Source organism: Ischnura elegans, chromosome 3 (assembly GCF_921293095.1).
Source record: "Ischnura elegans chromosome 3, ioIscEleg1.1, whole genome shotgun sequence".
NCBI lineage: Eukaryota > Metazoa > Arthropoda > Insecta > Odonata > Coenagrionidae > Ischnura > Ischnura elegans.
The window spans coordinates 69,951,121-69,970,603 of NC_060248.1; positions in this window are offsets into that span (position 1 = coordinate 69,951,121).

Below are 19,483 nucleotides of genomic sequence, written 5' to 3' on the forward strand. Positions count from 1 at the left end.
GATGCCATGCTTCCTTTTTTGGAGAGCTTCGCAATAAATAGTCGAAATTGCCAAATGTGATTCCTGACAAAGCAGTACCTCGAGTGTGCTTCTGACCGTAATTTGGAATGGTCGAAATGCTTCCCGCTAATGACTACATCTGGGAGAACACCATCGCCAGACATGCTGCCCTATCGCGACCATCAGTTCCCTTCTCATTCTTCCCCGCTGGTCCAGCCTCTCTCTCTCCCCATCGCAACTCATCACCGTATGACGCCAAATCCCGTGGGAGTGGAGCAAAAAATGGACGACCAAATGATCGATATCATTGAGACGGAATGGGTCGATCCTCTTCACCGGACTGTTTCCTTGTAATCATCAGTCGACTGAGACATCTTGTGCTGCCCTTCTCCTGGGTTTGTAGTGCAGGGCCTTGGTTATTGTAGAGATGAAGAGGACCTATCCCCCTGGCAATAGGAAACACAAATTCATTATCTAAAGATTTAAAAAAATACATAGTCCGCAGTAATAAACGTTGAATCCATTTACCTACAAGAGATTTGAAACTATATTGTAATATTAACTTACAAAGTCAGAAAAGTTTTTTTTTTAATAACTACTATATCAAGAGTATGAGGGGGAAACCAAAAATAACCGGACACAATTTTGAAACAATTCAAAATTTAATTTTTTGTGTTACAAACACCAGTTACCTTCGAAGTACTCTCCATTTAAACTGATACATTGGTTAAAACGTTTTTCCGCTGCGCAAAACACCTTTGGTACTCGTTTCCGATGCCTTGTAGGGCAGCCTTCGATTCCATTGTGACCTCCGTAATGTGATGAAAACATATTCCTTTCATCACCATTTTCATCCGGGGGAACAAAAGGAAATCACAAGGTACGAGATCTAGTGAGTAGGGTGGATGAGAATGCAATGTAATGTAATTTTTTACCAAATACTCAAGTCGCGGCAAGCAGCAACACTTTTGCTGCATTTTGATCAGGAGTCAGCAAACGGGGGGTGATACCACCGCGATTCGTCTTATTTGCTAATCTTTAGCTTAAATTCACTGCAATGAACTCAAATAAAGACCAGATTGTTCAGCGAGCTCGTAAATAGCACGCCTCATATCCTCGTGCACAAGGGCACGATTTTTTTTCCACATTTTCATCAGTTCTGGACCTGGAAGGCAGGCCCGGGTGTTGAATGTCTTCCATCTACATGTTGCCGCATTTGAATTCCGAATAATAATCGTGCACTTCAGTTCTTTTTGAGGAGTGTTCTTGATAAGCTGTAGAAAAAAGATTTACCGAGCAGAGAACAAATTTTCAACGCAGAACGCTGTTCTCGAATATCAGCCATTTCAAAAATCGAAGTGATCAAAAAACTCTTCGAATGTTGACTGTCACCGGGGCTCTCAACAACCGTCTAAAGCCACGCCGTTCCGCATACTTACTCATAAATGATGTAATTACACCCATCTAGTGGGGGAAACCCAAAATATTTGAGTTACATGCGCAGCGATTTCCGTCCGGCTATTTTCGGGTCCCCCCTCGTACACTATGTTTATCGTATGAATTGAAGGAAAAAAAACTTTGCCTTTTCCAAATTTTGTTTGCCTTTTCTGTACATAGGTGGAAAATGCTAACAAAAGACTGATGACTCTGTGGACTCCTAGGTGGTATTTTTGGTGGTCAGTAAATACGCATTTTCGGCAGACTTCAATCATGAGTAATTCTTATTATTAATAGTTTAATTCCTGGACGTCGATCTACAGCTTTTATTGTGACCACAAAAGTATTTCTTCATTTATCCGACGAGAGAAAGTTGCAACTTAACTCCCTCGTTTCTTAGTCCCTCCCCTTGGCAAAGCACTGAGCCTTGCTACGCCAGAACCACTCTTTATTTATACATTTGCGAAAAACTCTTATCCAAGGGGATTACTGGACCTATTATCACAATTAATTTTTTTCCTGTTTCAAGTCTTATTATTAGCATAAATTGGGATTTTAGAATTTTTATTATTATTTTAGCGATAAACGAAACTAAAGGAATCACAAAGAAATAAAAATGCCTCCTAATACTTTGCATTAGAATTCTGATGGTTATCCTATTTTTTCAATGTATACGTATTTTAGCTTTTCGTATTCTTATTCGTGTAAATATTTTTCTTATTACAGAAGAACGATCTATGTATGATTGTCATTCCAAATGAGGTTATTTTAAAAACATTGATTTGATGCTAGAAGATTTCCTCTTGGTAAAAGAGCACTTGGAGACTTCAGAAGCGTTTCCTCATTTCTCCGACGAAAGAAAGTTGCAGTTTCTATGGCTGTATGCCATGAGGAGGAATCCTCTGGGCATATCGCGGAAATAAATGGAATTCGTTTTATCAAAAAATTGATCAAAAAATAAACCAAATGCAATCATATGCATTCCCAACATAAATAACTGAGATCACTTTGCCTTATGCTTAGAAATTAAGAATGTTAGTTGGCATGTAACTGTCGCAGCTCATAAAGTACTCCATCATATCCCGAGAGGGTTAACTTCTGGCAGATTATCTGACTCAGTACTCATTCATGCCGATGTATCAGTCGGTAATAATAGTAAGTATTATGTATTTACTTCTATGAACTCCTAGAGAATACTTTGATAAATAAAAAAATTTAATCCTAGAATAAAATCCACAGGAAGAACTTTAAACAACTCAAAGAACTCTGGTACCTCCAAGAACGCCTGGCAAAGAGAACTAAATTGGAAACCAACGGAAGTCATGCGTCACGCACCTGTCTCCCAAAATGGCGCGAATAAAGCTGCCTTTAAAAAGTATGCCGTGTATTTGAAACACCTCAGCATAATAAATATTGGTCGCTCGTTTGAAATAAATGTATACTTATGAAACAATATTGTTTATCTCTAAAATGCGTGGGTTGAAATGGCTGTTGAAAGACACTGCAAGTTCTCCATAACGAGAAAATGCTCGTAGAGAATTTTATCTGAAGAGGCAATTGACCTGACTGAAGATGAAGCAGAAGGAACGTCAAAGATCACTAGGTACTCAGAGAAAAAAGGCTTCCGAACAAACCCTACGACTTCCCTTCCTTTCATTAGCTATCTGCTTCCTCCCACATGCCCAGCATCAAAAACCTTACTCGTTCTGTCTCACACGGACTCTGTGTTATCTCATGTCCCCACCCTTCTCCCCACAAGCACATTCCTCCTTCCCTTCAACAGCTTCCAGATCCATCTTCGAACGGTGGCGTCGTCCACTGCTGGTCACAAAACCCTCCGCCGAGACATGCCACTGGATAGAGAAAGAGAGAGAACTTTTATTGATTGCATTTGAAGCCTGACAACATTCATTCCTTCCCCGAACCCACTCATTCTTCTTGCTATCCTACTTCCCCCCGGTGACCGACCATTATGTCCCCTTCATCTTTTAAGGCGACCACTAGGAGAAAAAGGGGAGGAAGAAAAGGACAGTCTGTTTGGAGGGGTGGGATGAGATATCCTTTGGGAGATTAAGGCCAATACTAAGCACGTAAGATGCTTTATGGCCTACTTCTATGCGTGCATCTAAGTGCATCTTGGGAAATTTTTTACCAAGCTGGAATCCACTGTAACCTATCGTATCCATGACCAAATAAACTACTTATATATCGCCAGCAACGATATTTTTGAAAATGGTTTCCATAGCTGAATGGTTTTCTTTTTGAGCTCTCTCTAAGGTGTTTTGAATGTCAGTAGCCGTTTTAAGGTCGCTTAATTGGTATAAAATATTTCAAAACTTATGGTGAGAGCTTTTCCGGATCAATATTTTTTATTTAAATATGTCTGAATCTATAATTTTTGTAAAATTTAAAATTTTATGTGTGGTCTGTTAAGTTCAATTACATATTCTTCTTATTCTTGATTTGGTTTCGAAAAGGTCTCAATTGAAAATATAAATGCTGCACTTATTTACGTTAAGCGGATAGTTCTATCAAAAAGGTTTCTCATTATTTTAGCTATAACTAAACATAGAAATGCACAAAGTAATTACTTGGAAATAGAGAGGATTTACTGAATCTTAAATGAATCTCCCTGAAACTGACTGATATCAGGAGACGCTGTTTTTGTAAAACATGCCGCTTTCTTGATTTTATTTTCAATTTTCAGCTGCAAAATAAATATAGAAGTAAAATTAATGATCAGTACTTAACCATTTCAAAGTTAACGTTCGAGTCTTAAAAGTTACCTAAATTGTTCAAGGAGAAAACATAAGTGATCCGTAATAATTCTCTACTTTTGTTTCAATTTTACCGATTTTTTCCGTTAAAGTGATGTAAAATCTCAGCCAGGCATTTCTTTCCAAAGACGCACTTTGTGAAATGCCGGGATGATGGCGGAGAATAATGAACTCTGGTGCCGGAGTTGACAGCTAACGAGTCAATTCGAGTAATTTTGTTCGCGTTTTTTTCCCTCCTCCAGATGTCCGTTAACGATTTAACGGGAGTAGCGGTGACACGAGTCGAGGTGGAAGTCACACGAAAAGGCAAGGTTGATACAACTTCCTTTACTCGGGACGCGTGTTTTCAATTATTTCCGGGATAAATGATTTTCAGTGGAAGGAAGGTGCACGGGGGGTGTGGGAAAAAGTCGGGGGCGGGTTGTCGGCTCTGGCAGAAGATAGCGAGAGTGGAAGAAGGGATATAGGAGATGAGACGGGGTGATGTCACGGTAGGGGTAAAAATAAACAATACGAAATGCGTGTGAGGTCTTTCGCCACCAGGGAAAACAGACGAATATGGATGAGGACGGAACATAAAAAAACACACGCGGACGTTTTTTTTCTCACGCGGGCGGGCACCCGAGAGCCGAACAATGAGCGGTGACGCGAAAAAAAAGAAACTAGTTATCGCGAAATGGTGAAAAACATCTTTTCTTTCCGAAATCCCCATTCGACATCGTTAGCAAGTCGCCGAGCGAGGCGATGAAGGCTTCTGGGGGTGCGCGCGGGCGAGAGACGAAGGCCCATCGGAGACTACGGGGTTACGAGAAGGCGTGGAAGGGGTGCCCAACCCTCTTCATGGAGTGGGACACGGAGGAATAAAAAAAAGAACGATTCGGAGGTGGCTCGCAGCGTATCACAACATTTTCAACCATCGGAAAACTGACGAGCTTTATGGATTTCCGGAAGCAACTCGGCTGGAGGGGGGTAGAGAAATGTGCTTATATCATTCGGAGAGGAGAGGGAGAGGGTGAGTGGAGGAATACGGATATGTCAGGGATGGCGAGAGGGGTAGGAGAGAGGGAAGATGTGCATAAAAATGGGAGTTCTCATGCGGAGAAAAGAATGACAGCTGGACTTTTGAAGAGTTGAATGTATAAAATAGACATGTGGGAGGAGGGAGGGCGAAGCGGCCGGGGAAGACGTCAGCGGGCTCGGCCGAGGGGATTTTGATTTTGTGGGGATGGATGGCTCTATAGGAGGAAAGAATGCCTTGATCGAGGCTACGCGTGCTTGGGATTCCTAGAGGGGGAGCTTCTTTTATTATTGCGTGTTGGACCGTTGTAAACAGACATATTCCAGGTGCCTAGAATCTGATAGATAGTGATGCCATGTTTTGATACATTTTTCAGCGATATAATAATTTTAAAAAGTAAGTTAACAATTCATCTGATGCTAAATATGGAGCATGTTTTTCTATGGAAGCGAGGCTGGGACGTTGAGAGCTGCAGGGTAGTCGAGTAGTGGTAACATTCCACATGTGGTGCTACCGAGAATGATGAAGATAAAATGTATCGATCGTGTAAGTAATGAGGAAGTGCTAAGAAGAGTGAAGGACAAGAGAAGTCTTCTACAACCGTAAGCAGAAGACGGAAAAACCTAGTTGGCCACATAATGAGACAATGGCTTGATATAAACAATTTTAGAGGTACAGGTGGAAGGGAAGGAGGGTAAAGGACGGCCCCGAATGAATTTCATAATAAAGATGTAAAATATAAGAAATACATCGCTATGAAGAGGTTAGTGGGTGTGATAGAGGATTGGAGAGCGTCATGAAACCAATCTTATTATTGTTAACTAATGATGATTACAGTGAATAATTTTTCCCTAAAAATAATTCATTTTTCTTACATTCTCTTACGTTAATGAATAAAGTTACATGTGTTTTTTTTTACTCTCACGCACTAAAGTGTAGAAGCTTTCGACACGTATTAGCGACTTCAAATCATTTAAGGAAAGCCGTTTACTGTTTGGGCCAATTTGATTTGATGTATTTTGCGTATTAACTGTGTGTACTTGAAATGATGCAATTTGTATTAAACTTTTTTTTGACTGAGCTGGGAAATAATCGCATGTCGTTTTTTCCCCAAATAGGGCACCTATGAATTTGATTTTATCTTTCGGTACTACTGAATTTTAATTTTGTGAACTCCAGTAATAAATATTTATTGCTGAGTTAATAATTCCATGTGAGAATGTAAGCCTTTATTTTTCTATCGATCACGGTATTTAGTTGTCAGAGTTGCCAGTTTGGTTATGTAAAAACTGCTTTAGACGCAAAAAAAACCTAAGGTTTTTGAGCAGATTTGTTCGCGTAACGTGATTGCTACAATTACTGGTGTCAAGTGCAAACATTTTCCAAGCAGGAGGTTTATAAAAATCTTATTTGTGTCTCAAAAGTGCTTTTGCATAGTAGGTTTATGCAGTATAAGAATGATGATGTATGAATTTTCAAGAACACTTGTGTTAAGATGGTGGTGCTGACGTTCAAGTCTATCTGGTGTATCTATAATGCCTACAGTTTATTCGCCGGAAAAGGAAACTTAGATATATTCCAATAAATATCCGTCCTTATTTTGCAGCTCTCTTTTCCCTGATATAACTTTGTGCTTCGGTTTGAGTGCGCAAAAATCCGCCGGTGTGACTTTAAGCGTGTATTGATGGCCCATGGTTTCGAAGTATCGGGGTGAGCATGGTGTGGGAACGGATGAAGGGTCTGACGAGAATGGGGGTGCACCGTATAAAGGTAGTGAGCTGAGGCAATGGCAGGAAAAAGTTGACATGCGATTTCCATGCGAACGGATCGTTTTTGCTAGAGACAGGAATAAGAGTTTACTGACAGCATCCGGTTATGAGGAAAGAAGGGGAAAGCATTCTACTTCTTTGAATTGAAAAGCTGGGGATCTATTTGATATTTAAGAGCGGAAGTGATGTTCGGCGTCGGAGAAGTTCAGAGCTTAATGTAGGAAAGAAGAGACTGCAGAGTACTTGGTTCTTCGTAAGAAAAAGAAAGACTGTGGCTTGCTGGAAATTCAGTGGAAATGAGTTTTTTTAACTTTTGATATTGAAGGTGATGAGCGGTAAATTTAGGCCGAACATATTCATTCACATCAGGAAATCACGTCGTCAAAGAAAGAAGGAAATCATCGCTTTCGCCATTCGCCCTGTATGTATATTCACTCATTCGTCCTGTTTTTCTGGTCTTTTTTGCTTTCTCAGTTATTCTTCGTGTTTTTTGATGAACCTCGAAGCAGAATTTTTGGGACTCAAGTTTTTACTTTATGGTGGTTCTCTCCTGCATCATCAATCTTTTCCATGTATGGGAGAAGACGACGCTTCATTTGATAAATTTCTTTGAATTACGATGACTGTAATATGTGTACCATATCTGTGTGCAAGTAATTCATTCCATTTAGAGGTGTCTCAATGATTATAATTTTACCTATATGGCCACCTTTTTGGAATTAATAAATTAATCTGTCGTTTCGTCTAATTCTCTATTTTTTGGTATTTCATCACTATTAACGCCTTAAAATTTAGCCCTCGATCTTCTACGACTCTGATAGCTTGCGAATTTAAATGTGTTTTTCATCGATCTGCATTGGTGATGTACGGTAACTTCCATAAATTGGAGAAATTGGAGGCCATGCATATTAGTCGATTATTGCAAATTTGTCAATTGGTTTCGATTGCTGTAGGTTGTTAAGATTTTCTACAATGAACACCAGCTGATTGTGTTGCAGCACAGAAGGCTAGCCGGTGGTGAAGATTGGACAATAATCTGACCTCAGCGTTAATATACTTTTGAAAGACCGCTGGGAAAGAGTCACCCTTTTCCTTTTAATATTAACCACACTATGTCCCGAGTACTTAAAAAATGAAATTAAAGCTTACGCTATTTTTTCTCAATTTAGCCGTGCCTTGTCAATTAAGTCCAACGAGTAATAATTTAACAGGAAATATAATGACCTTATTTGATAATATAAAATATAAAATAATATTCAAACTTCCTATGCATTCCTTCACCGGCTGGGATTCATAGATGTATCCTAAACGCTCTAATACACTTATGAGATACCTTGTACCATAATTGACAAATCAATGGACTAAATTCTTTGCAATTTACAATTTGAAAGAATTTGTTTCATACCCTATATTCCTCATCCTCCACAGTTCTATTTTTTCCTATTTATATGCTATCATTTTTCTCGTCAGAAAAAAATGGTCAAGTACCAAAAACGTCTATTTCTATTGTGTTCACCACCGATTAATTGCACGAATCCGTTCTGAGAGATTAGTTGCATCGTTGCATTAATCGAGAACCAGAGAACGCATTCAACGTTAAATCCTAGTTAAGTAGTAGGCGATGATGATGAAAGCTAACTATTCAACTAAGACATTATATGATGACGCAAAAAAATGTAAATTAACCAATATCGTTGTTCAAAAAATGCTTACACTCCTTAAAGGTACAAATAAGTTTTCAAATCTGACAGCACAACGCAGAAAACCCAGGAGAGTGCGAAGTTAGTGAATTCTGGAAAATTATTAAGACCGATATTAATCGAAAAAGAGTAGTAAGGTTCTAGTAAGAACACAAAATGTGTGACTCCTAGCACCAGTCTTTGAACTGTTCAATAATGCTAATACCGAGTTTTGTCCGCTCATTACCACCGGCTCATTCTGAATTATTTGTTTTTAAATGTAGCCATTCTTAAAAAGAATAATTCCACACTTTCCATATTCTTAACTTTTATGTGACTCACTACAGCTAAAAAAATATATGATGCTGTTACAGCGAATTAAAATTTTTTGAAATCTATAAAGAAATAAAAAAACGAGTGATCGATTTGAAAAAATATGACCAATTTTTCCACGTCGGGCACTCGATCACACATTCTCCACCTACTCAGTCGCATGTTTACTCCACTAGTCCACCAAAACTGCTTGCAGTGGAGGTATTATAATAATCACAACACAAACCAACAGTTAAAATCGGGGCAAGTATGCAGTAAATACACACGAATTAATCATTAAACCCGACATAAATCGAAGCGCAATGTGGTCAAGGGACAAGGATGTGGTCCACAAAACAACGTCGCTCATCGAGTAATTTGGATGAGGGGTGATTGATGACCCACCTGGCAGTCCAAATATCGTTCCTAACGGATATAATCTTTTTCCGGCCCTAAAAAATATTCGGGCCCACGCAAAGATTTGGAACTATTTGGGCGAAAAGACGACGACGAATTTCAAGGAGCGGTTTTTACCTTACTACGGGAAGCGACGGAAAGCTGGTTTGAGGAGGGATCACTAAAGATCGCCTCAAAGATGCGGAAAGTCATATAGCTGAATGTTCAAGCTCTCTAACCATGTTACATGCGTTGATGAAAAATCTCAACAAGAATGAACAAAAAATTTGGAGACCTTACTTTTCATATGCCCCCCTAATAATACGTAATTTTATTTGAAAATATATACAGATATCCATGTGAAAAACTTTGACGGAATTCAAATCGTACAATCATATGCTTACACAAAATATGTAATTTTTGGAATTGCAAAGATTCATAAGCCGTCTCGTTAAATCAGTTAAAGTTCTCATTTTTTTAATGTGACGGGACTGTAAATTATCCCGAGGTTATCTCGTCATCGAATTTTTCATACTTACGGTGTAGATTTATGTTCTTGTCGTTGGCTAATGTTTATTTCACTTGGCTCCTATAGTCATACAATCAGTTTTAAATGCAGGGTCGTGTTTTTGTTCCCTTTTGTGCTAAACTAGAGTTTCTGGAGGTACAATTTTTACCCCGTAGCCCCATCATTAAATCTAGCTACTCATTCTTAAATTTTTTATCGTGATGTATCATACCCGAATTTAGCTTGCGCATATAAATGTATTGCTGGATGGGTAAATTTTTATTTACGGTTAAGCTAATGTAAGGCTTTGAGAAAAGGCATTCTTACCTAATGATTTAGGAATGATTTTCGCCGTTAGGAGACAATCACTATTTCCGAAATCAGCATTCGTTTTGATGTGAATTTAATTACTGGTTTAGTCTCACCATTTTCGTTATGCTTTCAAATCCATTAATGGAATTTGCCTTTAATTCCCGGGGAAAGTTTCCTCTCACTCGTCGTTACATTATCCCTTCTGTGGCAAACAAATTGCTTCATCACTTCTGGATGCTAAGGTATGTTGTTAGGCGTCAACGGTTTTGGAGTGTGGGGTTATATGATCGTTTCGAATATATCCTTACTGTGTGCACCCTCATACGGTTTTCATATGGAAAAATACAGGGCAACAAAACGTAGGTGTAATTCATCATTTTTTTAGCTCACGAAGCATTTACATTCTTTGCAAACGGAATACTCAAATGATGAACGTTGGGAACCTTATTCAAATGGCTTTATTTTGGAGCAGCTGCGAAGTAATCGAGACAAATATTATGTATTGTAAATTATGTCTGAAAATTCTATAAAATGTTGAAATCCGCAATGCATATTCATGAAACCGATGTATGCTGCTTTCCTGCATACTCAAGATAAAGATAATGAGATGATGACCTCCTTTGGGTCACAATTTTTTACTCGTGTGCGATTGAACGTCATTACTTCATTGGTACACATTTTAAATCTTTAAGTGATTAAGATTCTCTCTTTTTTTCTTGTGAAGTGAATAGTTAGTTTTTTTCTGTTCCTTGTTTTTTTTGCTGTGCCTAAATTGGCGACGGTTATGAGTGTTTTAGTTCCAAAAAATGTAAATAAAGCCCCGACAAAAATTAGTTGAACATCTAATGTGAGTGCGGAAGAGGAGCAAAGAAATCTAAAAAGTATTAATGCAATTCCAGGAATTAGATATGAACTTACTGAGTAATAGGGCTTAAAAATGCATGTGGGTAAATGCATATAGTCAATAGTGTACGGATCTGGTGAATTCCAGGATGAAATATCACGGGAGATGTAATAAGGAAAGGGGAGCGAGGTATCCTTTTGGGTATAGCTAATAGTCGAATTGTTTGGCACTCCCAAACTTGTTTTCGGGGTACTTTTTCCCCCATAGTACATTATGAAATAGGAAAGCATACTTTTTCACTTTTTTCTGAGTTTCTAACGGTTTCGTGGTTTTAGCCTCAAATAAGAATTGTTTTGAAGGTGACTTGAATAATGAAATAGGTAGCAGCTCAGTCAAAGCATGGCAAAGAATAAGTTAATTTTATGTCCACGAGATCTTGATGTCTAATGAATACGAAATGATAACGAACAACTTCACAATTTAAAAATCACCGTTACTTTGAAATCATCACTAGTCAACAATCGTAAGATTTGGTTTGTTGCAGCTATCCACTCAATTCTCCTATCGGTAAAGCTTTTCACTCCAACGTATTTATCATCCTTAGCATCCTTCTTTACCTGTTCCATATATTTTATTCGAGGTCTTCCTTTTCCGTTCTTGCGATCTATATGTACCTTAACGATTGTCTTTATCTGGCCATCATGCCACAAGATACGCCTTATGACGATGCTCCGTCATCTTGTCAAGGTTTTTATGAGGCTTCTCTTCTCTCCTGATCTTCTTTGGACTTCCCCATTACTTACTCGGTCGATCCATTTGATCCTCATCATTCTTCGGTACCACCAAATTTCAAATGCTCCCACTCTTAACTTTTCTGCTGCTATACATGAATTGCCATGAGAAAGAAATCACGTAAACCAGGAATCGAACCACGGGATTTCCGGGCCACTGCGCAGACCACCACACTATTCTGGTTCCTTACTTCCCATGGCAATTGTACCGAGAGTCATGGTACTTGATGTTTTTTCTCATGACAATTCATGTATATTTCATCGCTGTTCACGCGGAAGGCGTCGAAATATTACACATTCTCTATTGCTGTCAATATACTATATAATAATATATAATAAGTCTCGCTTCTATAGGGAAACATGTTCTATATGTAGCATATGATGAATAACCTAGCAATAATCATCAGTAAAATTAAGGAATCAAGGCAATCGGTAAAGCTCGCTTGTTTTGAGCCCTACTAGGCCTCGCACGTTGATTCGATCCATCGGCGGAGCTTTCTGTGGCCCTTCGGTGAGCGTCGATGTTGTAGGAGGAAATGGGATGAGTAGCCTTGGTTCTCTTCGCGAGGTAGTCAAGTTTGGAGGGATGGAGGCATTAGCGAAGAAAGAGGTTTAAATGGGCGGTTAAACGAGGAGGAGATGATAGGGTTTTTTGCTGGGGGTAGTGGGAGAACTTCCTCGGAAGGTGGCGTAGTGCGCTCTGTTTTAGAGGGCTCGTGGATATGGGAAGGGTTCTGTCTGGTGACGGGCCAGGGGGAGGGCTGGGTGGAACAGTTGGTGGGGTGGAAAGAGGTGGGGGGGATTGAAGCTGGATGGAGGGGTGGGAGTTCGTATAATCTATCACCGCCATTTTCGTGTTGACAGAGAAATTAATGAGGCGTTTACACGCCAGAGCGGAAAAGTGCAGAATGAAGTGGAGTCGGTCTCAGCATTCTCCACCCTCCCTTCCTCTCTCTCTCTCTCCCTCCTTTCGCTACTTCCTGCCCCGAGCGGGATATCCTCCTTCGCCCGTCCTCATCTCCACCTCTCTTTTGTCGTCTCCCTTCGCTTCCTTTCTTTGCCTTCCCCTTCCGCTTTTTAACGCTCTCCGCCTCTTGCTCAGTTTAACCCTGCGACATCGCCTCCTAATAAAGGCTTATTTAAGTGATGAACAACAGGAGAATGATGTATTGGTTAGGCAAATTGCGGATATCTCTGAAGCGTACTCTTTCTGTGGGACGTCAGCGTCATGTTACCAGTGCACAGTTATGCTGGTTGTGTCAGAATTGGTTTTATACACCAATGCAGCAAAATGTTTTCCTAAAAGACATGTTTGGTAGCATATCGCATTAAGCATATGCACATTTTACATCCCTTCAATGAATTAAACAACTGAAAATTGCAATACGAATTATGGTTGATAGATTAAATGTATTAGAAATGCATAACCTAGACTAGCGGTTTTCCATACTTTACCAACCGCGCCTGAAAATATACAATGAAGCGAGTTTTAATCATAGGCTGATATTATGTTGTGGACATCAATAGTTCTACTAATATTTTGATATAGCGCAAGTGCAAAAAAATTCATAGCAGACATTCAATTCTGTTTATAATCGTAAGTAACCGTACCTTCTCTGAAAATGTAGATGGTTATTTGTAAGTTGAAAATTGATAAAAATCCTTACGCTATTAGCGCTGTATATTGTCATTAGAAGTGTACTGAATTCAGTGACATAAAAATACATAGCAGCCGATCTTGATGGCGGCGTCCTCGCATACTGAACTGACGGTCGCAGTTTCGAGTGCCGCATGGGCATGGTTATCCCGCTTCCATGCCGTATATTTTCTCATACGCATAGTTGTTAATAGTAATCGGGTGAATCGATGAATAAATAAAATAAATGTTTTAATCTACCACCAATTTTTTGTCACGACCCAATTGGTTGAACAGCTATGACATACACTGTTCAGGCTGTGTCATGGCTACGTTTACCAAATTTTATATTTTTAAATTTCCTCTGTATAGTGGGTATACAGTTAAGGTATTGCTCACGGGAAAGATATTTCTCCTTATTAAAAGATAATGCTCACGGAAAATAATAACGAGGCATGATGGTATATTGAATATAATCGTCGAAGGATAAGTGAATGGGAAGAAAGACAAAGTTATGCCACAAATTAGTAATGTAGTACAAGTTATTAAGGATTTAAAATTGAATAAATAGTAAAATGTGAAAAGGTTAGGTTTTGGGACAGCAAAGTGTAGAGCTCGACAAACCAATCTTCGGAAAGCTGACTACTGATGATGATGGAGAATTGGATTGCAATAAAGGTAATGTAAATGATTAAACTCTTACGTATTGATACGTGAGAATTTCAGTGGCTATTTTCATATTTCTTGAATGAGTGGTGTGTTTGATATGGAAATAGATTCTAACATATGCTTATTATGGCTCCTAAATTCATCAATTGAAGATATAATTGAATTTCGCTTACGATGGCGTTTTCGAAGCACGACGTATATCCGCAAAGTAATTATAAGCACATGCGAACGCTGTTTATGATACTTCATAATTTTGGGAAAACTTGTTAACCTTCTTGGCAATCCCTCTTTCAACTATTTTAGTTTCCTCAAACGAAAGAGGTATTACTAAAATGTGCCATATAAATCGCAGGAATCGATCAATTGAAAGGAAAAAGATATAATTTAATTTTGCTTCGGTTGGCACATGCGAAGCACGATGTATGTCCTCAGAGTTATGAAAAGAACGTGTGGATGCAATGTCTATCATACTTAATATTAGAAAAAAATTGTGAAACTTTCTCAATAATCCCTCTATCAACTATTTTCCTTTTCCTCAAATTGATGAGGTTTTATTTCTTTCGTTATCCTCGGTTTTTTGGAGTAACTCACCCCTCTCGCATCCCTATCTTTCTTTCTCTTCGTCTTTCTACTTCCCTTTTGTATTTAAAAATTCCCCAGGGTGCTTTCATTAATTCCTTGCACCCTACATCCTCTCCTCTCTCTCTCTTTCCCCCTGAGCTACTTTAGCTACTTCTTCCACTTGTTCATGTGGAAAGCCTGGGACGGTCAACGAATTTTAATTCGATTCCTTAGCTTTTTCCTCCCGTCACTCGGGTTAATCGGTTTTTATCTCGCTAATCTCTTCTCTTATTCTCCGCGGCTATAAAACCCTCCTCCTTATCCCTTCTCCCGCACTGTTATTTTTTTATCTCTTTACCCTTTGAAAATTATTAAGGCCGCGCTTACCGAGTTCGTTTACTCTCCCGTGTCTCTCTGTTTGTTTTATTATTTTTTTTAAAGGTTAGTATCTTTTTGCCTTGGTCGCATTTTCGAGAGAGCCATTAATTTGCTTGATTAGAGTGACTTTCCATTGCTTTATCGGATTGTTATAAATACTTCTGATGAATACTAAGAGGTTTATTTTGAAGATTTATAAGGTCAGATACCAGTGAAGGTAATGTTTTTATTGGTGTAATTATATTAAACCCAAGAAATTTGTAGTATCTCTGAAAAGAATTTCAATGAAGCCCCCATTTGTTTCATAGGCAAGCCTTTAACCATGGATTAGAAGGATAATAATTGCTCGAGGCTTTAATATTTTTCTAAAACAAACTGATAAATTCTTAAGTGAGGAGAACTTTCCGTTTCATTTCCATGCATGAGACAGCGCCTTAAAGGAATATCGATATATAATCCTTGTTTGCATGTACACTAATACGTTTACAGAATCGGAGATAATGTGATTTGCGTTGATAATCATTTAACTACTGTGAATGAGAAACAAATTGGCTTTTATTCCAATTACGATTCAAATTAAGATGATTTTATATCATTTAAGATCAGCTTGTCTTGAAAAAAAAACTGTTCACCACATTATAAATAATTGGTAGTTAATGCCAACGCTGATCAAGGGCTCATTTTCTGTTGTTTTGCCGGAAATCTTTATCTTTGGTAAAATATTTTATTAGTTTTCACCTAACCAATTGATATTATCTTCGAAGGGCAGGTGTAAATGAAAGATGAAGAAAAGAGTTTAATCGTCCTTTTGATCGTGTATTTTTGGGGTTATTGTCACGCGTGATAGCATTTGACCGAATAATTCGGATATAGATTAGAAAAAAGGATACATACCAGTATTGTGTTAAAACGTGTATTAATCCTTGAGAAAAGGAAAGCCAGCTATACGTGAAAAGTAGTTAGCAAAATAATTTGAATCCCAATGCCATTGTTTTATAAAAAAGATTGTACTTCATATATATTTTTTACTTTTCGCTTTGGATTAGTGAAAGAGCATGGCGTGATAGAAGAAGTTATAGGAAAAACTATTTGCTATGCTTAAGAAAGTGGAATTCTTTTCATACAATAAGTGAATTAATATTGTATTTCACTATTTATTTTTACGTATAATCGTAAAGGGACCAAACGGATGGTTGAACCTATTGCGATGAAAATAATTAGCGGGGCTGAAGTTAATAATTACGTTAGAAGTCCTCATTGCGCCGTCCAATCCGATATCTATAATTAGTAAAGTTAATGATCTCTCCAAGAGTAGACGTATTTTTAAAAATATTTTAGATAGGTTGGAATGCATCTGCAAGACTTCGTCCAGCAAACATACATTGCTCAACAGTACCGTAAAATTTGTTTATTTCGTTTTGATAAAATTCTTTGTGTTTGGTCTCTAACTAATTAGTGCAAAATGTTTTTTCCGTAAAATAATGGAACCTAGGTCTGGATCAACTATCGGGAGAAGTGGCACTAAGCGATAATTTATCGTTTTCGTCAATTGAGCTTTTTTTGTCTTTTCATTCTTTTCAGGTGTTACTCATATCTTTACAGGTATTAAAGCTCTGGGAGAATGATTCACTCTCGAGCGGGTTTCAAGCCCGTAATTTTATCATTTTTTTGTAGAGGAAACGTCATTTTACCGCTAGTTGCTGAGGCATTTAACATCAATTTATTGACACTCATTTTGTGTTGTGCGGACCTAAGGTTCGATGATCTTAGTCCACCGAGTCTTCTTTGAGCCTTTTCGATATCTTTAGGTGTAGGCGGGTAAGTAATTTTTCTGAAGCATAGCTTTCGAGTACAAAAGTAGGGGATGGGCACGTATGAAAGGGGTTAACAGTTTGGCGATGTAGCTTGGAGTCTCCCTCTTCCGCAGTGAGGATTGAATATAGCGTGAGACAAGAGTGTGGTATATAGTCCTCAGGCAACCACCTCATGGTCCCATGCATTACACTCCCGGAATGACAAATCCTTATTGTCGTCCAGGAATTTCAACGGCCGTCGTAAATATTCCGTATCTATTGCTCCCTGACGGGCAAATTTCGGAAGGGCTGAAGGGGGTTGATAACCTGCAATGGGTTTTGAGGAGCGTGGGGGCGTGTAAGGGGTGGAATTGGGGGAAGGGTTAGGCGATAATGGGCTCGGTAGGAAGAAATTCGGTGCTTTTAAGGGACTCCCAGAGTCTGTGGCACGCTAATGTCGTCACGGGTCCCATGCCTTCGCAGCGTCGGTTCGCGGGCTCGGGCCGGGCACTGGGTGCGTGAAAGATGGCAGTGGGTTGAAAATGAAGCAAGTAGATGGGTGGAATCGGAAAATTTATAGGCATTCGTGAGCTGGAACGCTCGGTGATGAAATTCATGGCTCTAATATGGTTCAATACGATGGTGTGTTGCCTTGGATGTTTCTGGCTGCGCTTAATGATCGTTTTAGCCTCAAAGAAGGCTCCCGTTTCCATCTGAACTGAATTGTGGGACTTCTCATCGATGGATATTATACCTTCAAGTTTGATTTACAGAATGAGTAGCCCAGCCGGGGAGTGAAGGGGTTGCAAATATTATTTTCCGCCCTCGTGAACAACAATGAGGATTTATACAGATATCTTATTAACTAAGTGGACATTGGATCGATTAAATATTTAATTTCTTACTAAATTATATTGACTTAATTTTTTACTACAATTTCTCAAATGTAATTTTTTTCAAATGGATTGATTCCACAATAAGCTTCGGTTATCTTGGTAGAAAGCTGTTTCAATTGCCAATCCCACCTATTCTCTTTCATTTCCACTCACGTCAACGCTAGAATCTAAGCCTAAGAATAATATTTTTCACTTTTCTTATCATACGATATTATCTTATATAGTACTGAAAAACTCTCTATCCACCTCCACTCAAACGACCAAATGTTATGAAATATAAAATTATTGGAATTATTTGTCACTGAACGCAATGAAGAACTCAATGAACTCAATCAATGAATGTCAATGGACTCCATTAAATTTTAAATTAAGTAAATGAGTGGTTCTCTTAGATTGTTATTGATTTTCAAAATACTGTTATAGAGTTCACATTTCACTTTGACTTCTCCGATTGATTGTCGCTACATGTTTGCAGAGTCGTTACGTAAAATACAAATTGCGTCGGGATTTGGGGTTGTTGGGAGCTTATCCAACCCCACATGTAACTATTTAGATTAAATCACATCTTGCAGTAGGTGCGTATGTATTATAGTTTGTGTTTAGGAAATGCAGTGTTAGAAATCTAATCGTCCTAACTTAGAAATAAGTTGACGAATATAAATGTTGTGTCCATCTAACGTGCGATAAGTTTCACGTGCAAATCTTTAAATAAAATTTTTCCATATATAAGATTAGCGCTATCTATGCTTTGATTAACCTGGTCAAAAACATCGGGTTGAGAAAAGATGGTTAGATATATGTTTTGGATAATTTATTTTGATTAGCGGCAATGATTTACTCCCTTACGTTCTTGAGCAATTATCTACGTTGCAGTTTATCAATTGCAGTCATTTATACCACTTACCATATAAAGTGATAAGGGCTTATTTTTGATTATTTATTACCCACAGCGCACCTTACATGTAATAAAATGTTACTCTTGGTTCTGTTATTAAATTACTGAGAATTTACTAGATGTAATTAGAAAATATGCCCTCCTAGCCGTCTGAAGAAATTATAGTGCTAAGAATTATTTATTATTTTTCCATATATTTATTGAAATTAAAAATTATTTTAGTGAATTTATTCAACTTTTTTATACTTAGAATTGTATTTTTTATCGGTCAAAACAAGATTTTTAGCTTTCCCGTCAAATCAGCTGCCATCCATTACTTCAATATCTGTTGAGAGTAAGGAAGACACCAATCATGTTTGGAGAAAATCTTCTTAAGGTTCTGATGAATTGAGACATCGCAAAACCAAAGGGAAAATAAGCGAAGGACAAGTTATGTGGTTTGGGGCATGGTAATAAAAAAAAGTTACAAATTGAATGATTGTTTTTTTTAACTGCTAGGAAATTAAAAGGGAATTAGGTCGAACAATAAAGAAATGTATCGTTAGTCTCATTGGAACAGATATCCTTTTCCTAGTAACAGCAATAGGAAACCAATCTAGACATTTATGTCTAAAATTGTATTATTCTAGACTATTAGAAATGGGAAAAATACAATCGATGAGAATCCCCAATTTTGAGCGTCTCATGTAAACAGCTTGGAATGCTGCGGAAATGTCAAGGCCGTTGCACCTAAAGGCAACGGTCATGGTAGCATTTCAAAATAGTTCCTCTTCCATGCCATTCTGATTCTCATCTATGCAAATATGTGGTAA